Source organism: Oratosquilla oratoria, chromosome 26, assembly GCF_046742065.1.
Source record: "Oratosquilla oratoria isolate Oo_2021 chromosome 26, ASM4674206v1, whole genome shotgun sequence".
NCBI lineage: Eukaryota > Metazoa > Arthropoda > Malacostraca > Stomatopoda > Squillidae > Oratosquilla > Oratosquilla oratoria.
In genome coordinates this window covers 28,356,889-28,376,888 of record NC_134802.1, presented here as the reverse complement: position 1 = coordinate 28,376,888, position 20,000 = coordinate 28,356,889, and the positions used below count along the sequence as shown (strand labels likewise).

At 36.4% G+C, this 20,000-nt stretch overlaps 1 long non-coding RNA gene across 1 annotated transcript in view; it reads left to right on the top strand.

The window, feature by feature from the left end:
• The window catches only part of LOC143039422 (uncharacterized), a 453,541-nt gene that overhangs the window by 290,659 nt on the left and 142,882 nt on the right, over positions 1–20,000 (top strand). The window contains exon 3 of the long non-coding RNA XR_012967637.1: positions 4,754–4,935. This is a non-coding gene — a long non-coding RNA (uncharacterized LOC143039422). The remainder of the gene's footprint in view (positions 1–4,753; positions 4,936–20,000) is intronic.

Here is a 20,000-nt window from a genome sequence, read left to right as displayed (position 1 = left end):
CGTGATATAGATATATGTATATATATATATATGTATATATATATATGTAGATATAAATATATAAATGTATATATATATATAAATATATTATGTTTGTATGTATGTATAAAGGGGGGAGAGAGAACAAATCTACTGACACCATCAAAAATATTTTGTGTTGCACGGGATTTACTCTACTGGACTATTTATCCCTTTTTTGTTGTTATTTATATATATATTCCTTTGTATTTAGTTTTACGGAAATGTATATACGTGGGTATGTATATATATGTATATATGTGTATTTTATTGATATAGGTTTTTAGGTGAAGTGGTTTTCAACCTGGTGATAAATGTACTGCCTGGCGAGCAACGGTCGCTTGGGAGACCATTCCCAGGGCGGCACACATGCCCCTTTATATTGATTACCTTTGCTATTTTTGTATATCCCTGAAGACGAATCCCAGACAGGGTTCGAAACGTAGGAATAATCTCTTTTCGATGAGTCCAGCGTTTACTTTCGTCGTCTATATAATTATGTGTGTATATATATATATATATATATATATATATATATATATACACATATATATTTGGCTACCCCCCATTTAGGGGGATAGTCAAATATATATACACACACTTAAAACCCACTATCAGAAATGTAAAGGAGATCCGTATATTTCGACTATTATCTGTAGTCCTCTTCAGTATCCACATCAAGGGAATGTAACCTGATTATCCCCCACTTTTCCTCGTCCCCTTTTCTGTACTCCTCACTACCGCTTTTAGACCTGTACTCTATCTTCTTGTAGCCATTCTGCTGGAGAGGACTACATATAGTAGTCGAAATATACGATCTATACTTCTGATATTATTTCTCCGATAGTGGGTTATAAGTGTACATTTACAAATGTGTTATAATATTAGTTTCTCATATATATATACATTTACACTGAATGGTTCCCAGTGATCAACGAATATCTTTTTTCAACCACAAATAACTTTTGATTCCATGCCATCGCAGTCGAGACTGAAGCATCGCTCGATGGAGGCATTAGTTGGAAATTGAAACGTGGACGAGCCGAGGATTCGAACCCAGCTAACCCGTAACAAAGTTAGTGACTTGATAGCGCAATGGTTTAAGTCACTGTAACTTTGTTACGGGTTAGCTGGGTTCGAATCCTCGGCTCGTCCACGTTTCAAATCCAACGAATGCCCCCATCGAGCGATGCTTCAGTCTCGACTGCGATGGCATGGAATTAAAAGTGATTTGTGGTTGAAAAAAAAAAAAAATATATATATATATATATATATATATATATATATATATATGTATATATATATACATACATACATACATATTACAAAGGATTACAAAGGCGGAGCATGCCAACAGGAGACCTTTTGATCCATATCTAGGTCGGATGCAAAAAAAAAAAAAAAAAAAAAAAAATTAATAATAAAATAATAAATAAAAACTATAATAATTTAAATAACAAATAAAATACATAAATAAATGCATAGGTATAGTTAAAATAATAAACAAACAGATAAATAATAAATAATAATAAATTGATATATAACTAATAATGAAAATCAGACAGACAAATGATAACAAAACAAAAACAAATAATATAAGATAAATTATAATCATTACAGCATCTTACTTAGGTATTTATCTAAATGATTCTTAAAGCTTCGAACTGAACTACATTGCACTACCTGTGCAGGAAGTTTATTCCATTCATTAACTACACGGTTGGCAAAGTTGTTTCTACCTACTTCCAAATTGAATCTATTTCCGGACAGTTTGAGACCATTGTTTCTTGTCTGATTCTCATTCAATGTGAAAATTTTGTCACTTTTGATGTTGTCAATTCCCTTTCAAATCTTAACGACCTGTATCAAGTCACCTCTGAGTCTACGCTTTTTTAGGGAAAACAGATTCATATGTTTTAGTCGATTTTCGCATGATTTATTGTTGATATTTGGAATCAGTTTTGTGGCTCACCGTTATACTTTTTCCAGTCTGTCAATGTCTCTAATGAGATTCGGTGACCATACGGAAACAGCATATTCCAAATGTGGACGAACTAACGATTTATATAGTTTGTTAATGAGTGATGGACTTTTGAAATCAAAAGATCGCGCAATCAGTCCCAGAATCTTATTTGCTTTCTCAGAGGCTGAAATACACTGCTTGGATGATTTGAGGTCGTTACTGATAATTACGCCGAGATCTTTTTCACTATCCACTTTTGTTAACGAATTTCCAAATAACTTGTAATCGTACTTACTGTTATTTTTACCTATGTGCATTACCTTGAATTTACTTGTGTTAAATTTCATTAGCCACTTTTCAGACCATTGCTGTAATTTATCTAAATCTTCTTGAATATCTAATTGGTTTGAGTGATCATTTGCCACTCCGCACAGTTTTGTATCATCAGCAAATTTGGAAACAGTAGATTTTAGTCCATGGTCTATATCATTTATATATACTATGAATAGAAGTGGCCCAAGAACGGAACCCTGAGGAACTCCACTTGCAACACTTTTCCATCCAGAAGTTTTTCCATGTAAAACAACTCTCTGTTTTCGACCTTTCAACCAATTACTAGTCCAACCTAATAGGCTACCAATTATTCCATGCAAAGCTAATTTAGTAAGTAGTCTTTCGTGTGGGACGGTATCAAAAGCTTTTGCAAAGTTTAGATATACTAAATCTATATTGCTTCTTTTGTCATAATTCGAGATAACTGTGTTGTAGAATTCGAGTAAGTTAGTCACGCAAGAACGTTTCCGCCTGAAACCATGCTGGCTGTCATTAATCAGTTACTTTCTAAGTGATGGTTGATAGCATCTCTGATAGTTTCCATTATTTTTCCTACGATTGAAGTCAAACTTATAGGCCTATATACATATGCATATATATATATATATATATATATATGTATGTATATATATATATATATATGTATATATATATGTATATATATATATATATATATATATGTATATATATATATATGTATATATATATATATGTATGTATATATATACATATATATATATATATTCTGATTAAAATGAACTGCACTGGATGCTTTGATGATTTTAAGGTAGGAATTCTTGATCTTTTGAAAGATATATTTGTTACTTGTGGAGAGGGACTGGATGAAATTATTCATTTCTCTTTTATGAGAAGCATAGCTGACTTTTAGTGCTGTTGTATGCCGACTTGATTTATTATCTTCTAGTAACAGAGGAAACTGTTGACTAACATTCCCCGAAACTTAGTTTTTCGCCTCGATCTGAGGCTTCTTCAGGGTGTAGACTGCGGGCTGTTTCTTCACTGGAGGTTAGGAGAATAGTGAGGAAAGTTATCCATGTAAGGGTATCTATACGGGATCGGGTCAATCGGGCACGGGTGAAGCTCGATGCTGATTGGCTAGCAGGTAGGCCGTGTGAACCAAATATCTGGTCGGGACCTTGGAGCTCTCTGGCGGAGGACCTAGTGACTCGTCCCGAGTGCTGATTGGTTCAATGGTGGATTGTTGGGTCAATGGTATTTTGTAGTGAAGTATGTCTCTCATGTTGACGTGCGGATGGCAAAATGAAATCTGCTTCCTTGTATTCCGAATGTGGGTTCTTGTTGCAATCAGGACAGACTCCAAAAAAGGTAGATTGCATAAGAGATACGTCACAAGGCACGTCACAGCACGTTACTCTCTAAGAGACGAGGTTAACGATCGTTCCGGCACCATGCACGCTAACGCGCACACATATTTTAGGAGTAGTGTGGTACTGAATCACCAGCAAGACCAGACCTTTTCCACGATAATAAGGGAGAGAGACCTCACAACCAGGCAAAGGCCCAACGGTGGACTCTGCAGGTCAACTTCCACAAGGGTGACCTTTAAATGTTACCATACGAGCGACATTTCTTATATATATATATATATATATATATATATATATATATATATATATATATATATATTTATACATGTTCTTGTTGTTCCATTTCATATATGTTATGTTTTCCTATTATTCTAGGTTAGGTATATATATATTGTAAATAGCTAGCAAAACATTTTTAACACTTGGTCACATCTAATATGAAGTCTACTTTGTTCTTTGTTATTCCATTTCGAATTCTCCTGGTCCATTTACTGATTTCATATACCATTACCCCACACGTGATCCATATGCATGCAATACCTCCCATCTTTCTGACTAGACAATTTCTTAAAGCATCTGACTCAGAGAATGCAAACATATCACAACAATATCATCACGCCGTCGTCCGGCAGGGAACAAACACAGGTACCTAATGTCACCAGACAGTTCATTAACCTTTCCTTATACCTGCTAAGCTACATAAATATAAACTCAAATACATCCATTATGTCTAGCCACATCCATGAAAGATAGCCATCCATTACAATACATCTAACACACACATATCGTATTAACCCCAAATGAATTCGCTTACTAATAACCACACCAAAAGTGCTTAGACATACTTTTCACCCTTTATAACAGGCAACTACACTCGCCAGAGAGAGGAGCTAGTGAGGACGCTATCCCTTATCTCACCAGGGGAGACCTTTCCGCTTTGGAGATTATATTCCAAGCTATAATCACAAGATCATCTTGTTAATAAAACCCTACAAAATCGAAGAAAATTTACATCACCCGCTAAGCCCCCTTATGTAGCATTACGTACCATTTCGTAAGTAATTCCAATTACCCATTCCTCTACTTCTAGAACAAAGCCAGGCGACTCCAACAAGCCATGATGGACCCAAGACCAACGCGCTGAATTGAAGTTCGACCTGGTACCAAACGACTTCATTCAGGACGCATAGGACCCCCAGGCCGATGAGGCTCGTCCAAGCAGTATTGAGGCATCTCCATATACCCTATGCACAACTATCCTAACCGGTCATCGTGAGTACCAACTAACATATATCTAATAATTTATTTAAATACGTACACTATATCTAGCCACATCCACGAAAGATAGTCATCCATTACAAACCAACTAACATACATATATCGTACTAACCCTTTATAACAGGCGACTGCGCTCGCCAGAGAATAGCTAATGGAGACGCTCTCCCTTATCTCACCAGGGGAGACCTTTCCCCTTTGGAGATTATACTCCAAGCTGTAATCACGAGATCTTGTTAATGAAAGCCAACAAAACCGAAGAAGGTTTACACCACCCGATAAGCCCCCATATATAGCAAACCTACACGCTTTTGGAGGTGTTCATTATTGTCATTTTGTAGTTCTCTGCAAAATTGACTAACATCTCACCTCTCTCACTCTCTCTCTCTCTCTCTCTCTCTCTCTCTCTCTCTCTCTCTATATATATATATATATATATATATATATATATATATATATATGTATATATATATATAATACACTGAATGGTGATTATAATGCTCTTGACCTAAAAAGACATTTAACTACTTTGGATTGTCCATGAAGACACCAAGCTCTGATACTGGGAAATAACTTTGGTAATAAAAGATGAAAAAACAAAAACAAAAACAAAAACACGTTAAACGTTAAGAATTCTTTCCACCTAGTTTGGAAGCTAAAAAATAAAATGAAAACAAACAAAGAAGTGAACCAAAAAAGAAACGTTTCCGAGAACGTTGGGTAAATCTACAGCATCTGAACGGAAGTTGTTCTTCCCAAAGAATACGAGACACCGTTGCAGAGACCATCATCTGGAATACGCAGTGGATATTTCGCCTCTGCTGACGTTAGCCAGTTGTCCGCTGTCTCAAGAGTTGGTTTTGTGTGTAATTTTCTCTCTGCCTTCATATCATCCCACTTTTCCTTCTCTCCCAACATTATTTCTCCTTTTACATTCTCAAGCTCTTACCCTTGTTTGTTTTTTTCACTTCTCATCTTCTCTTCTTTAAATCTTCCAAACCAACTTTTCCTTTACTTTTTCTCACTCTTGCATATCTGCTAGGCTTCCTCCTACTCCTTCTTCTTCTCCTCCTCCTCCTCCTCCTCCTCCTCCTCCTCCTCCTCCTCCTCTTTTTCCGCCTCCTTCCTCCTCCCCATCCAACTTCTCGTCCTACTCCACCTCGTCTTTCTCCTCCTTTTCTTCTTCCTCCTCTCCCTCCAGTTCCATCTCTTCCTCATACTCTTCCTACCACTCTTCTTCCCCTCTTCCACCCCCTCTTCCTCCTCTTCTTCATCCTCCTCTTTCCTCTCTTCCCACCTCTTCCTCCTTCACTTCCTCCTCTTCTTCCTTCCCCTCTACCCTCACTCTTCTTCCTCTCCGTCTTCCTCTTACTTGTCATACTACTACTCGTCCTCCTTGTCCTCCTCCTTATTTTCCTCCTCTTCCTGTTTCCCCCTCTTCTTCCTCCACTTCCTCCTCTTTTTCCTTTCCCTCTACCCTCACTCTTCTTCATCTCCGTCTTCTTCGTTCTCCTCTTCGTCCTTCTTTTCCTCCTTTTCCTCCTTTTCCTCATACTTTTCCTCCTCCTCCATTTCCATCTACTCGCTCTTCTCCTCGTCTTCCTCGTCCTTCTCCTCAATCTCCTCGTCATCATCTTCATCGTCCTCGTCCTCCTTTTTGCACTTCTCCATCTCCTCCTCCTCCTTCTCTTCCTTCTCCTCCTCCTCCTCTTCCTCCTCTTTTCAACACTCTTGAACGGATATTCAGCTGATTTCTTCTTTCTCCTCCGTCTCTCTTGTCTTCTTCATCTCCTCCTCCTCCTCCTCCTCCTCTTCCTCCTCCTCCTCCTCTTATTCACCCTCTTCCCCTTCTGTTATTCATCCTCTTTCTCGTCCTCCTCCTCTCAATCCACTTTCTTTTCCCCCTCCTCTCATTAAACATTCTCTTCCCCCCCTACTCTCCTTCCATCTTCTCTTCCTCCTCCTGCCATTCTTTCTTCTCTTACTCATGTCATTCCACCTTTTCTTCCTCCTCCTCTCGTTCCACATTTTCTTCATACTCCAGCCATTCCTCTTTCCAATTTCTCCTCCTTCTAAATTGTCCTCCTTCCAATTTGTCCTTTCCTTCCACCTCTTCCTTCTTCTCCTACTCCTTCTCCTTCTTCTGGTCGTCTACCTACACCCTCCCTATTCTTCCTCCCCTACTCCTCGCACTCCCCCTCCTCCTCCTCTTCCTCCTCTTTCTCTTCCTCGCTGTCCCTACCCTTTTCTTTCTCTTTTCCCTCTTACAGTTATTTCTTCTCACTCCTCTCTCCTTTGTTTTACATATATTCCGTCTCGTCACAACAGGTCAAATATGAAATGGGAAATTGAATGCACATCATGTACCGTATCAATTTAACTAGAATGTAGGTTGGGTCCTGTCCTGGCCTCAGAGGCTACAGCTTACTACCACTCACATTGATTGTTCCGGGATCAAAGACATTATTTTACTTGCTTGTTCACTGGACAATTTACTTGTTGAGTTGCTTGTTTGTTTAATTACTTTTTTAATTCATTTTTTATTTCATTGTTTACCCGTTTATTTACTTGTCTAGTTGTTTGTCAAATTGTTTCTTTGATTATTTAGTTTATATTTTACTTGATGATTTATTTGATATTTTACTTTTATTTCCTTGTTTACTTGTACATATACTGTATATGTACGTACATAACTCGCTCTTACTAACAGTCACATACAATTTTCGAGGATAGACTTGTAATATGACCATCTGCAAAGTGAAGGTCACAATGGACCTTTATATATTCCCTTTATTCTCTTTCTGTAGGCACATACTATCCTTGTTTATCTGTATATATTGTACCTCCAAAGATGTCTTGAATAGACAAAAAGTTTTGGTCAAAAACCTTTTCATTTTACCAGAGGTTTTTGCATATATAGTGAATCACGGAAATTCTTGTAATTTTATTGCAATATATATATATATATATATATATATATATATATATATATATTTATATATTTTTTCCAAAGCATATATATATATATATATATATATATATATATATAAATATATGTATATATGTATATAATACATATACATATAAATATGTTTCTAAATAGAAATGTAGTAGCACATTTGTAAATAACACACAGGAACCCACAGTCGGAGAAAGAATAAACTTCGAAAAAAGAATAATCCTATATTTCGGCTATCAACTGTAGCCCTCTTCAGGAAAGTACATAAGATAGAGAACAGAGGGGACTTATAAACTACAGTAAGAAGAGATGTGGACAGTTGACCTCACTCAGGCGCGGGGCAAACTGGGGTGGCGGAGGAAGGAGGGGGTGAGGAGAGGGGAGGATGTAACGTCCGCACCAGCTTATTTACTGCTGCGCGTGAGATTATGTCAGGTGTCCACTGCCCTTTAGAAATATTAATATTAGGGCATTCCTCAATTAATGCTGATTCGACTATTGAGGAATGCCCTAATATTAATATTTCTAAAGGGCAGTGGACACCTGACATAATCTCACGCGCAGCAGTAAATAAGCTGGTGCGGACGTTACATCCTCCCCTCTCCTCACCCCCTCCCTCCTCCGCCACCCCAGTTTGCCCCGTGCCTGAGTGAGGTCAACTGTCCACATCTCTTCTTACTGTAGTTTATAAGTCCCCTCTGTTCTCTATCTTATGTACTTTCCTGAAGAGGGCTACAGTTGATAGCCGAAATATAGGATTATTCTTTTTTCGAAGTTTATTCTTTCTCCGACTGTGGGTTCCTGTGTGTTATATAAATATGTATATATTTATATATATATATATATATATGTATATATATGTATATATATATATATATATGTACATATATGTCTATACATATATATATATATATATATATATATATATATATGTGTGTGTGTGTGTACTTTTATCAACCATAATTCACTTTAATTCTAGACCAGTAACATTGAGACACACGAGAAGGCATATATGCAGAAATTGAAAAGTGGTACAGACAAAACTCGAACCTACGCTGCCACGTGACAAATGATTGTAACTTAACAGATTGCGCGATTTTGATGACGCAATCGGTTAAGTCAACATCGCTTGTCACGTGTTAGAGCAAGTATGAGTCCTTGGCTGTACCACGTTTCAATTTCTACATGTATGTCTCCTCAAGTATCTCGATGTTTATGGCCTAGAATTAAAGTTGTGTTTGATAAATATAATTCTGTTCGCTAGGATCCAGTCAGTGTGGTACACACACACACACACACACACACACACACACACACACACACACACACACACACACACACACACACACACACACACACACACACACACACACACACACACACACACACACACACACACACACACACACACACACACAGTCACACACACAGTCACACACACACACACACACACACACACACACACACACACACACGTATACACACACACACACACACACACGTATACACACACACACACACACACACACACTCACACACATATACAAACACACACACACACACACACACACACACACACACACACACACACACACACACACACACACACACACACACACACACACACTCACACATATATATATATATATAAATATATAAATATATATATATAATTATATATATATGTATATATATATATATATCTTCTTACATCTGCTCCCAGGTATGCTTTCAGCCTGTCAGTCGGACCACCACACTTCTCCAGATTATCCTCTCAAAGCTTCCTTCTTCCCTCAAATCCTTTATTTTTCCTAATCCATTTGCCTCTAGGATTTCTTTAACTCCATCTTTTCATCTTCTCTTTGTTCTACCTGTAAATCTGCTACCATCTGGTCTCCAGTTCCATATTTTCTTTGCAATTCTCTCTTCCTCCATTCTTTGCACGTGGCCAAGCCACCTTAGTTGTACCTTTTCTATTTTCGAGGCTGTCCCTTGAGTTTCTCGAGCAAATAGGTCTTTTTACGGCACCGGCTAGCTAGGCGTCATGGCAACCCTCCTCTTTTATCCGGGCTTGGGACCGGCATGGGATTTAGGTGTCATCCCACCATGGCAGAGTTATATATATATATATAATATATATATATATATATATATATATATATATAATATATATACATATATATATACGTACACATATATATGTATATATGAATACAAATATATATGTATATATACATATATACATATGTATATATATATGTATATATATATATGGATATGTATATACATATATAGATATGTATATATATATATGTATATATATATATATATATATATGTATATATATATATGGATATGTATATACATATATAGATATGTATAATATATATGTATGTATATATATATATGTATATATATATATATGTATATATATATATATGGATATGTATATACATATATAGATATGTTATATATATATGTATGTATATATACATATATGTATATATATATGGATATGTATATACATATATATATATGTATATATATGTGTATATATACATGTATATATAGATATGTATATATATATGTATATATATGTATATATATATAGGTATATATGTATATATATATGTATATGTATATTTATATATATATATATGTATATATATATAGGTATACATATATATGTAGATATGTATATATATATATGTATATATTAACATATATATACATATATATGTATATACATATGTATATATTTATATATATATATATACACATGTATATATATATATACATGTATATATATATATATTTATATATATAAATGTATATATATGTATACATATATATATACATATGTATATATATATACATATGTATATGTATATATATATACATATATATATACATATGTATATATATATACATATGTATATATATATATATATATACATATGTATATATATATACATGTATATATATATGTATATATACATATATATACATATATACATAAATATATATATAAATATACATGTATTTACATATTCATATATATATCCAAGTATCTAGCCTAGTAACCCCTATCAAACTTCTCAAACATTTCATCTTAAACACATTCAAACTCCTTCTCTCTTCCTATCTCATGTTCCATGTTTCTGCCCCGTACACAGCTTTTGGCTCAATAACTCCTTCTTATAACCTCCTCTTAGCATCCATTCCCAGATGTCTATTTCTCATTACACTTTTCAATTCACCAAGGCATTTACCCGCTTCTCTCAATTTACAATCTACCTCTACCCCCACTCCTCCGTTTCCTGCCACATTCGCCACCAAGTATCTAAAACTATCCACTTCCTCCAGTCTTTCACCCTTAATGCACACTTACTGCCTGTTGTCACTCTCTCCCCTTGTACATCTAATCACCTTACTTTTACCCACATTTATCTTCAGCTTCTTTCTTTTAAACACCTTCTCAAACTCTGTCACTAACTTCCTCAATCCCTTCTCCGATCCTGCTACAAGCAAAGTGTCGTCAGTAAAGAACAACTGGCTCATCTCGCACTTTTCTCAATTTTCTTTAATCATTTCCAATCCCTGACCCACTACCCTTGTATTCACCTCTCGCACCACCCACATCCATGTAAAGATTGAACAACCAGGGCGACATAACATATTCTTGACAAAGTCATCTTTACCTCAAACCATTTACTCTCTCCATTTCTAATCCTAACACAAGCTCTAATACTCTCGTAAAAACTCTTGACTGCTCTTAACAGCTTTCCTCCTATCCCATATATCTGCAGTACCTCCCACAGTGCCTTCCTGTCTACCCTGTCGTAAGCCTTTTCCAGATCCATAAAAGCCCAAAGAACATCCTTACCCTTTCCTGTAGCTTTCTTACATATCTGTCTACATATGAATTTACTGACTCAACTATGGTCTTCGACGAGTAAAGGTCTTGGTAAAATTGTTCTACTCTTTTTACCATTTTGTATCTACATTTAATTATTTCTCTATTTCTATCTTTCAAACATATAATATGCTGTCTTCCTAAAGTATGTCTGCGCTCGGTCACTTTAATACTTTTACATTCCTGAATAGTTTTCTCTATCATCCATGTTTCTTTTTCTTTTCTCTGATCTTTCCTTTTTGTTGATAAGTTTGTTTAGTTCTACTCCTTCTATTTCGTCTCTCCGGCTATTAATCTTCATGTTCCTTCTTCTTTTAATTCGGTAATTTGTAGCATTGGAATATTTCTTTTCTCTAATGTTTTTGTACTTCCTACTTTCTCTGCCGATTCCCTAATGATATTCACTAAATTCAAATTAATGTCTTCCACGGTGTCCTCGCTAGTTTTTAGAGCTTTGAATCTATTTTTAATTTCTAACTCAATTTTCTTATTATTATTATGTACCTTTACAAGGATTATTTTCTTTCTTTAAACTAGTTAATTTCTATCGGCTCTGAAATTGAATTTAGCTGTGCAACCTACCATTCTATGGTCACTACCTATGCTGATATTTCTAACGCTTTTGCTCTCATCTCCTAATATGAAGTCTATTTCGTTCTTTGCCATTTGGACTCCACGTCCATTTACGACCTACACGCTTTGGAAGAAAGAGTTCATTATCCTCATTTTGTAGTTCTCTAAAAAATTTATTAACAATTCGCCTCTGTCATTTCTTTCACCTATTCCCAAATTCCCAATGCACGTCTCATCTCCCATCTTCGTCCCCACTATAGCATTGAAGTCTATTACCAACGTGTACCTACTTTTTCTTTGCCCATTACCTGACTTAGATTATCATAGAACGACTCAATTTCATCATCTGAACTCTGTGAAGTTGGTGCATAAACCTAAACTATTACTAGAGTGTACCTTTTACACAGCCTAATTACAATCCAAGCTACCCTGTCTGACAAACTACTGAGTTTGACTACGTTACCAGCAGCCTCTCGGTCGATCAAGAATCCTACTCCACTAGATCTATCTTTGTCCTTTCCTCTATAGTAGAACATGTGGTGACCAACTTGTAAGTGTTTTAACTTTTCTTCCGCTCTTCGGACTTCGCTCAGTCCTACGATGTCCCACTTGATGGTGTCTAGTCCTTCCATTAAACTTTCCAGTCTGTGGTCTTCTGAGAGACTTCTTACGTTGTAAGTATATATATTAATTTTCTTCATGCTGTTTAATGTCCAAGACTTGGATCTGCTTGGACAGTGCTTAATCACATTCGGTGGCATACTGCTCGTAAGCACATGAAGCAATGCGGTTGGATGTTTACGAGATGACGATTCAACAGGAACGCCCGGCTTTCTTTTGATTGTGCTGCTCATAGTTGCTATGAACTTTTTTTCTTCAATATTTTCACCTCCGTGCAACTGGTTTCTGATTAAATATTTCTTAGGTGTCACCTTATTCATTATATTCGGTGTAGCCCTATTTCTATTACGGTACCCCTTATATTTATGAGCAAGTTCCCTGTTTGCCATCAGGGACATGCCAGTTGCAGTGGGTCCTACGACTGTGCGTGTGAGTTGCTCTTTGTGTGATCTATCTTACAAAACCTGTTCGATATGGGTGACTCTGCAGAGACTTACTCTCTATCGACATAGCTTTTGTAGTCATTAAGATTCTCAAGCCTATCGACCACGTCAAAGTGTTAACTCTCGGATAGGATGCATATATATATATATATATATATATATATATATATATATATATATATATATATATATATATATATATATATATACATATATATATATATATATATATATATACATATATATATATATATATATATATATATATACATATATATATATATATATATATATATATATATATATGTATATATATATATATGAAACCTTGAAACTTAACTCTTGTTAGGGACCTTAGTAAGTTCATTTATACAACGTGTATATTAAGTTTATAATATCTGTATAGCAATATTATTTGTACATAAATCGTGATGCTCCCCCACCCCGAAAAAAAAAGTGCTAAACTTTTCTTCCAAATTATGAACCCAGAAGGCCATAGATTAGTTTGAAACATTTTTCGTCAAAATAGAAATATTATCAAAAAGGGAAAAGAAAAGCTAATCCTAAATCGTTAAACTGCTGAAGTGCCTTGGGACAAGGAATCCTTAATAAAATGACGATATAATTTTATATGAATTGGTTGATGATTTAATGAAAAACCCTGCAGCGCTCTGCTCTCGACGCACAAGTGGCTCCACCCTCATTCAAGATTTTCGTTCTAATTAGCCTACACATAGAAAAGTGAGGTAATGATTATTCCTAAAAGTTCTTAATTTTCTTTTCTCGTTCGCAGTGATGATAATGCGCTGTTTCATTTAACCCCATTTCTTCATTCCTCCCCTGCATTTGATCATAAATCGTTAAGGAAAGTAATATATATACAGGTGAATTCAATGGTCGTGATGATTATTATACAAGCCTTATTCCATTTAACGTATTATTTCTAGTTCTCGTCTATACCTGATTTGTCGTTCATTGACATATACAAATAAACTATATTTTTCAATTATGTTTAGTGAGCTTCCCAATTTATTCTATAGTAGGGACAGAGTCTGAATAGACAGTATTGTAGTTAGTTAATTCTAGATTTATATCTATAACATATTGTAAAAATTAATGAATTATGGAAACTAAAACATCATAGGAGTAAACACTCGTACACACACACACACATACACACACACAAACACAAACACACAAACATACACACACACGCACGCACGCACACACACAGACACACACAGACACACACAGACACACACACACACACACACACACACACACACACACACACACACACACACACACACACACCACACACATACACGTACACACACTAGTATATACATGCAAATACGCATACATATAATCAAAATCACCAATAACAATGTGAGTGTATGAATGAAGCGAGTGAGTCTTGGGGAAAGGAAATGAAAAGAGCGAGGTTGATTGAGACTGACGATAGATATACAGGTTTGGAAATGTCTTGAAATACTTTACCTAACATCTAGCCAAATATATACTCTCCTGTTTGAGATTCTCGTTTTTCGCTGCATATTCCCTAATGGGGTAGAAAGGATATACAGAAAGGTCTCATTATGAAAATGAGTACAAATTTCTTCTGTTTTAGATTTGTTGAAGACTGCATGATATAGTATATGGAAGTATACCTCAAAGCACATATATATAATAAATGTAGTTCTTATATATACATACATCTATGTGTTTGCGTGTGTGTGTGTGTGTGTGTGTGTGTGTGTGTGTGTGTGTGTGTGTGTGTGTGTGTAATGTTTCTCTCATCCGCCACTTTTTGTAAATTTCTAAGTTTAATGTGAGTATCTATCATTTGTAAACCATTTCTTAACTTCTAATATATCACTTAAATAATAATAATAATAAAAAAAAATCAGACACTAGTGGAGACTTGTGGACCCCCATGGGAATCTTGTGGACCCCGTGAGAAACTTGTGTAATCCCATGAGAAACATATATGAGTCTCCTGAGGACCACCTTGGAAGATGGTCCAAAAGTAGTTTCCCAGAATCCAGAAACAGGGAACTATTGTTGTGTAGGGTTAACCTAGATAGTTACTTAAGCCTTTATTACAATGGTCCTAAACTCGTTTCATATCTAGGATTGCCAGATCAATTGCAGATACTGCGGACTATTTTTAAAGGATATAATATGCATACACAAAAAGATTAAACATATGCACCAGTTTTCAGTTTATTACTAGATGTAGTGGATGAGAGCATAGAAAATATATTCCAAACTTGCCATCACCATGTTTTAATAAAGAAACAAACGAATTAATAAAACAAACAAAATTAAAACCAATAAAGGCGAAAGAGGTTGAATAATAAAGCTCGTATACCACATCAAATCTATTGATGAAACCGACCATTAACTACTCGTCCTTTCCTACGAAGTCTTTTCACACAGACTAATCAGTCATCTTGTTAGAGACAGGACATCTCCCCTCCTGTTTCCCTCCCCTCTCCCTCTTTCCTCCCCTCTCCCTCTTTCCTCCCCTCTCCCTCTTTCCTCCCCTCTCTCCTCCCCTCCCCTTGCATCCTCCCTCCTCCTACGTCTTTCCTCCTCTGTCTCCCCCTCTTTCTTCCCTCTCTTGCCTCCTCTTGCCTCTTCTCTTTCAATTCTTTCCTCCCTTTTTCCTGCTCTGCTCCACCCCTCTCTCCTTCCTTCCCCTCCTCCTTCCTTCCCCTCCCTCCTTCTTCCTCACTCTCCTCCTTTTTCCTCCTTCTCCCCCCTTTCCCTCCTCCCCATTCATTCCTTCTGCTTTCCAAAGGAACTAGAAGCCCTATATCAAATTAGTGAGATCATTATCTAGATCGTTAACCCCTTCCTTACGACTTTTGGTGTGTGTGTGTGTTGGAGTCTGGGTAAGTGCCTCAGGGGTATAATTTGAGTATTGCCATAGAAACAAATGAATAGATAAATGAGCTATTTGATTAATAAACATAGATGAAAACAGAAATTAATCAATAGAAATTAAAAAATGAACTAAAAGAGGAACAGGTGAACACTCAAAAAGGAAACTAGTAAATGGCATTAATATCAAACTGAAGAGGAGTGGATAATACGTTTGTCGTGCAAGGCTTACTAAGTAATTGAATGCAGAATTAAATATATACGTGAATAAATGAACAAACCAATAAATGTATGCATAAATCGAATGTGTAAATCATGCAATCTAGGATTACATTAAATAATTAGTAATTCATTTGTTACATAATGAAATATTATTTAGGAAACACATTATCATATGCGGCAAAATCTTTATTTAACGTGTTGGATATTTTTTCGTTTCAAAATACTCCTATCAGACACACCCTTCTATAACAATGTGCATGTGCATATATATGCGTGTTTGCGCCCGTGTGTACGTGTGTGTGCGCATGTAGGTGTGTGTACGTGTATGTATCCGTTTGTGCATATGAGCGTGCGCGCGTGTTTATATGCGGGTGTGTGCATGTATGTGATCAGAATTGATCGCAACTCAAAACTGTGAACGAATTCTCTTTGACATAGTTTCGAGAGTACTGTTTTTTTTGTTTTGTTTTTTTTGTGTGTGTGTTTGGAGATTTTTGAGTCACAACTTCCTCCCACAAGAAAACTTTTATATCAACTTGACACTTAAACATCGGAAATATAAATGACTGACTGAAAACCAGAGACCCTGGCAATGCAACTTCTGAAAGCATTCTTGTTGACAAACAAATGCAACAAAATAAAGTGATTTTGCATTTTGTTTTTCTTAAGTTACATCAAAGGCGCAAAAACGTAGCAAATACAGATAACCTACTCCAAAGGTCGTAAGGAAGCAACATGGATATATATATGTAATTAAGGTCTCGTCTAAACAAAAACAAAGAAAAAACTTGGCTTCTGAATATTGGTAGAGGAGGAAGATGGAGTGTTTAGGTTTTGTTGTCTGAGAGTTCAAAGACTTGGTGAAGCCAAGGCATATTAACGTCATTCTGAAGAAGAGGATTATCCAAGCACAAAGAATCCGAGACCCCAATATCTCCTCTTACTCTCCCTCCCTCCTCCTTCGCTTTTCCTTTTCCTTTGTCCTCTCATCTCCTCCTCCTCCTCCTCCTCCTCCTCCTCCTCTTCTTATTCCTGAGAGGCTGGATTTCTTCGCCCTCCTTGAAGAATCCGCCGTCGCCTCTTTTTCATGCTATTATGCATTCCTCTTTATGCTTCTTTAGAAACCTCCTTTGTTTTATTCTCTTTATAAGACCTTCACTACTGATATAATCGGAAGCGAGCTGGTCTCGTATTCGCTTAATTGTGGGCTCGAATCCCGCACTTCTTCCCCATTTCCAATAGTGAATGTTACTTGTTCCAGTAGTTCAAGTACATAGGGCAAAGGTGACGGCTTCGGCGCAAATATCTGGCTTCTGGGATAAGGTTCTCCCCGTCTTCTTCTTCACCTTTGCTGACCCTTCGGTCACCTTCAGATTGGTGTAGTGCCTCGTTCTTTAGCGCGAGTCTCACGCCTTCGTCCTCAGTTTCCTTTTCCTCCCTTTTGACACACGCGCTCACCATATTTCTTTCATATATTTCCTTTTCTCCCATTCGTTCTTCGTCCCTTTTCTTCACCTTTCCTCCTGCGCCACGCTCAAAACTCCCAATTTGCTTACCAAGAGTCGCTTTCCTTTTTCCTTGCCGTGCCTTCTTCTCTTTCCTCACTTCCTTTTCTTTTCCACTTTCTTTTGGATTTCTTCTTCCTCGTGTCGTTGACACGGGGAGGTTCTCGAGTTCTGAGCCTCCGAAGCTTTTGTCCCGAATTTCTTTGGACATTTATTGGAACCTGGATTGTAATTACGGGCCTTTTGACGCCCTGTGAGCAGAATCTTTCACAGCCTTTTCTTAATGATAGTTCGCAGTGATCATATTAATGTCATCGTCCTTGGGTTAAGGTAGATATTGTAGACAAAGGGTAACTAAATAACATGGAAAATATAGTCATGGGATGTTTTATCTTTGACTGTAAAAGGGATTTTTCTCAGCTGAATAAAGTTTCCTGTAAACATCTAGAATAAACACCAAAGTATACTCGGCGAAAGGGAACTTCAATGACTAACGTAAATTGTGAAGTTGAATATAAGTTAACAGCTACGTAATATGCTCACGCGCGTACGCACGCACACACACACACACACACACACACACACACACACACACACACACACACACACACACACGGACGCACGCACACATGCGTATACACACACACACAAACACACACACACACACACACACACACACACACACACACACACACACACACACACACACACACACACGGACGCACGCACACATGCATGCATACACACACGCACACGCACACATACATGCGCATACACAAACACGCACACACACATACACACACACACACACACACACACACACACACACACACACACACACACACACACACACACACACACACACACACACACACACACACACACACACACACACACATACACACGGACGCACGCACACATGCGCATACACACACGCACACGCACACACACATGCGCATACACAAACACGCACACACACACACACACACACACACACACACACACACACACACACACACACACACACACACACACACACACACACATACCCACACATTCACACATGTACACGCTACACGCACGCACATAAAAAACCTAATCGGATTAAATATTAATTGATAAACATGTATAGAAAATGATTAGTTGTTTGAAAAAATACATAATGAAAGTATTCATATTACATTTACTTTTAACTATTAATCAATATGGTGTTGTGTTACTGAGTCGTGGGAAAACAAAGTATTCTTTTTATCAACATTGTAACTGAAAAATTCAAACCATTATCAAGGAGCTCTATATCTCATTGATTTGTTCATGTTGTCAATATACAGTTTCCGTGGGTCCAAAAAATCACGCTGATATCATTAACAAGTTAGTAGGAACGTGTTGACTAGAAAATGTAGAAATATATATATTAATCAGTCGTATCATACTTACTATAATTTATTTTTCAGTTGGGATTTCTCCTGGATTTAGTACAGACATCAAATGCTTTAAAAGGAATTGAGAACACAAGAGGAACATTTTAACAAATACAAGCTGCGTCTTTCACTTATGAAATTCTCTCTCTTTTGGCAACAAACTAATACTGTTATGGACAGTAGACAGAAGAAATACTTTAGTTTATTGCTTGGGTAATGAAAAAAATCAATACCATGGGGTAGTTATATTCTAATTTGTTTGAAGTTTTAGGATTTTGTTAAATGACATCACGAAGCGCGTGTTTTGATGTCGCGTTCCATTTACTTACCTCTGTTATTTTTTCCTATGAATTATTTACTTATTTCTATTAAAACTAACCAAAGCATTCCTATCATATAGTAAAGCGATGTACCAAAGGATCTTTCTTTATATAGAGGGCGAGATGGCAGTTGAACCACACATTTACATCATGGAAAATATAATAATGATAATTACAATAATAACAATAGTAA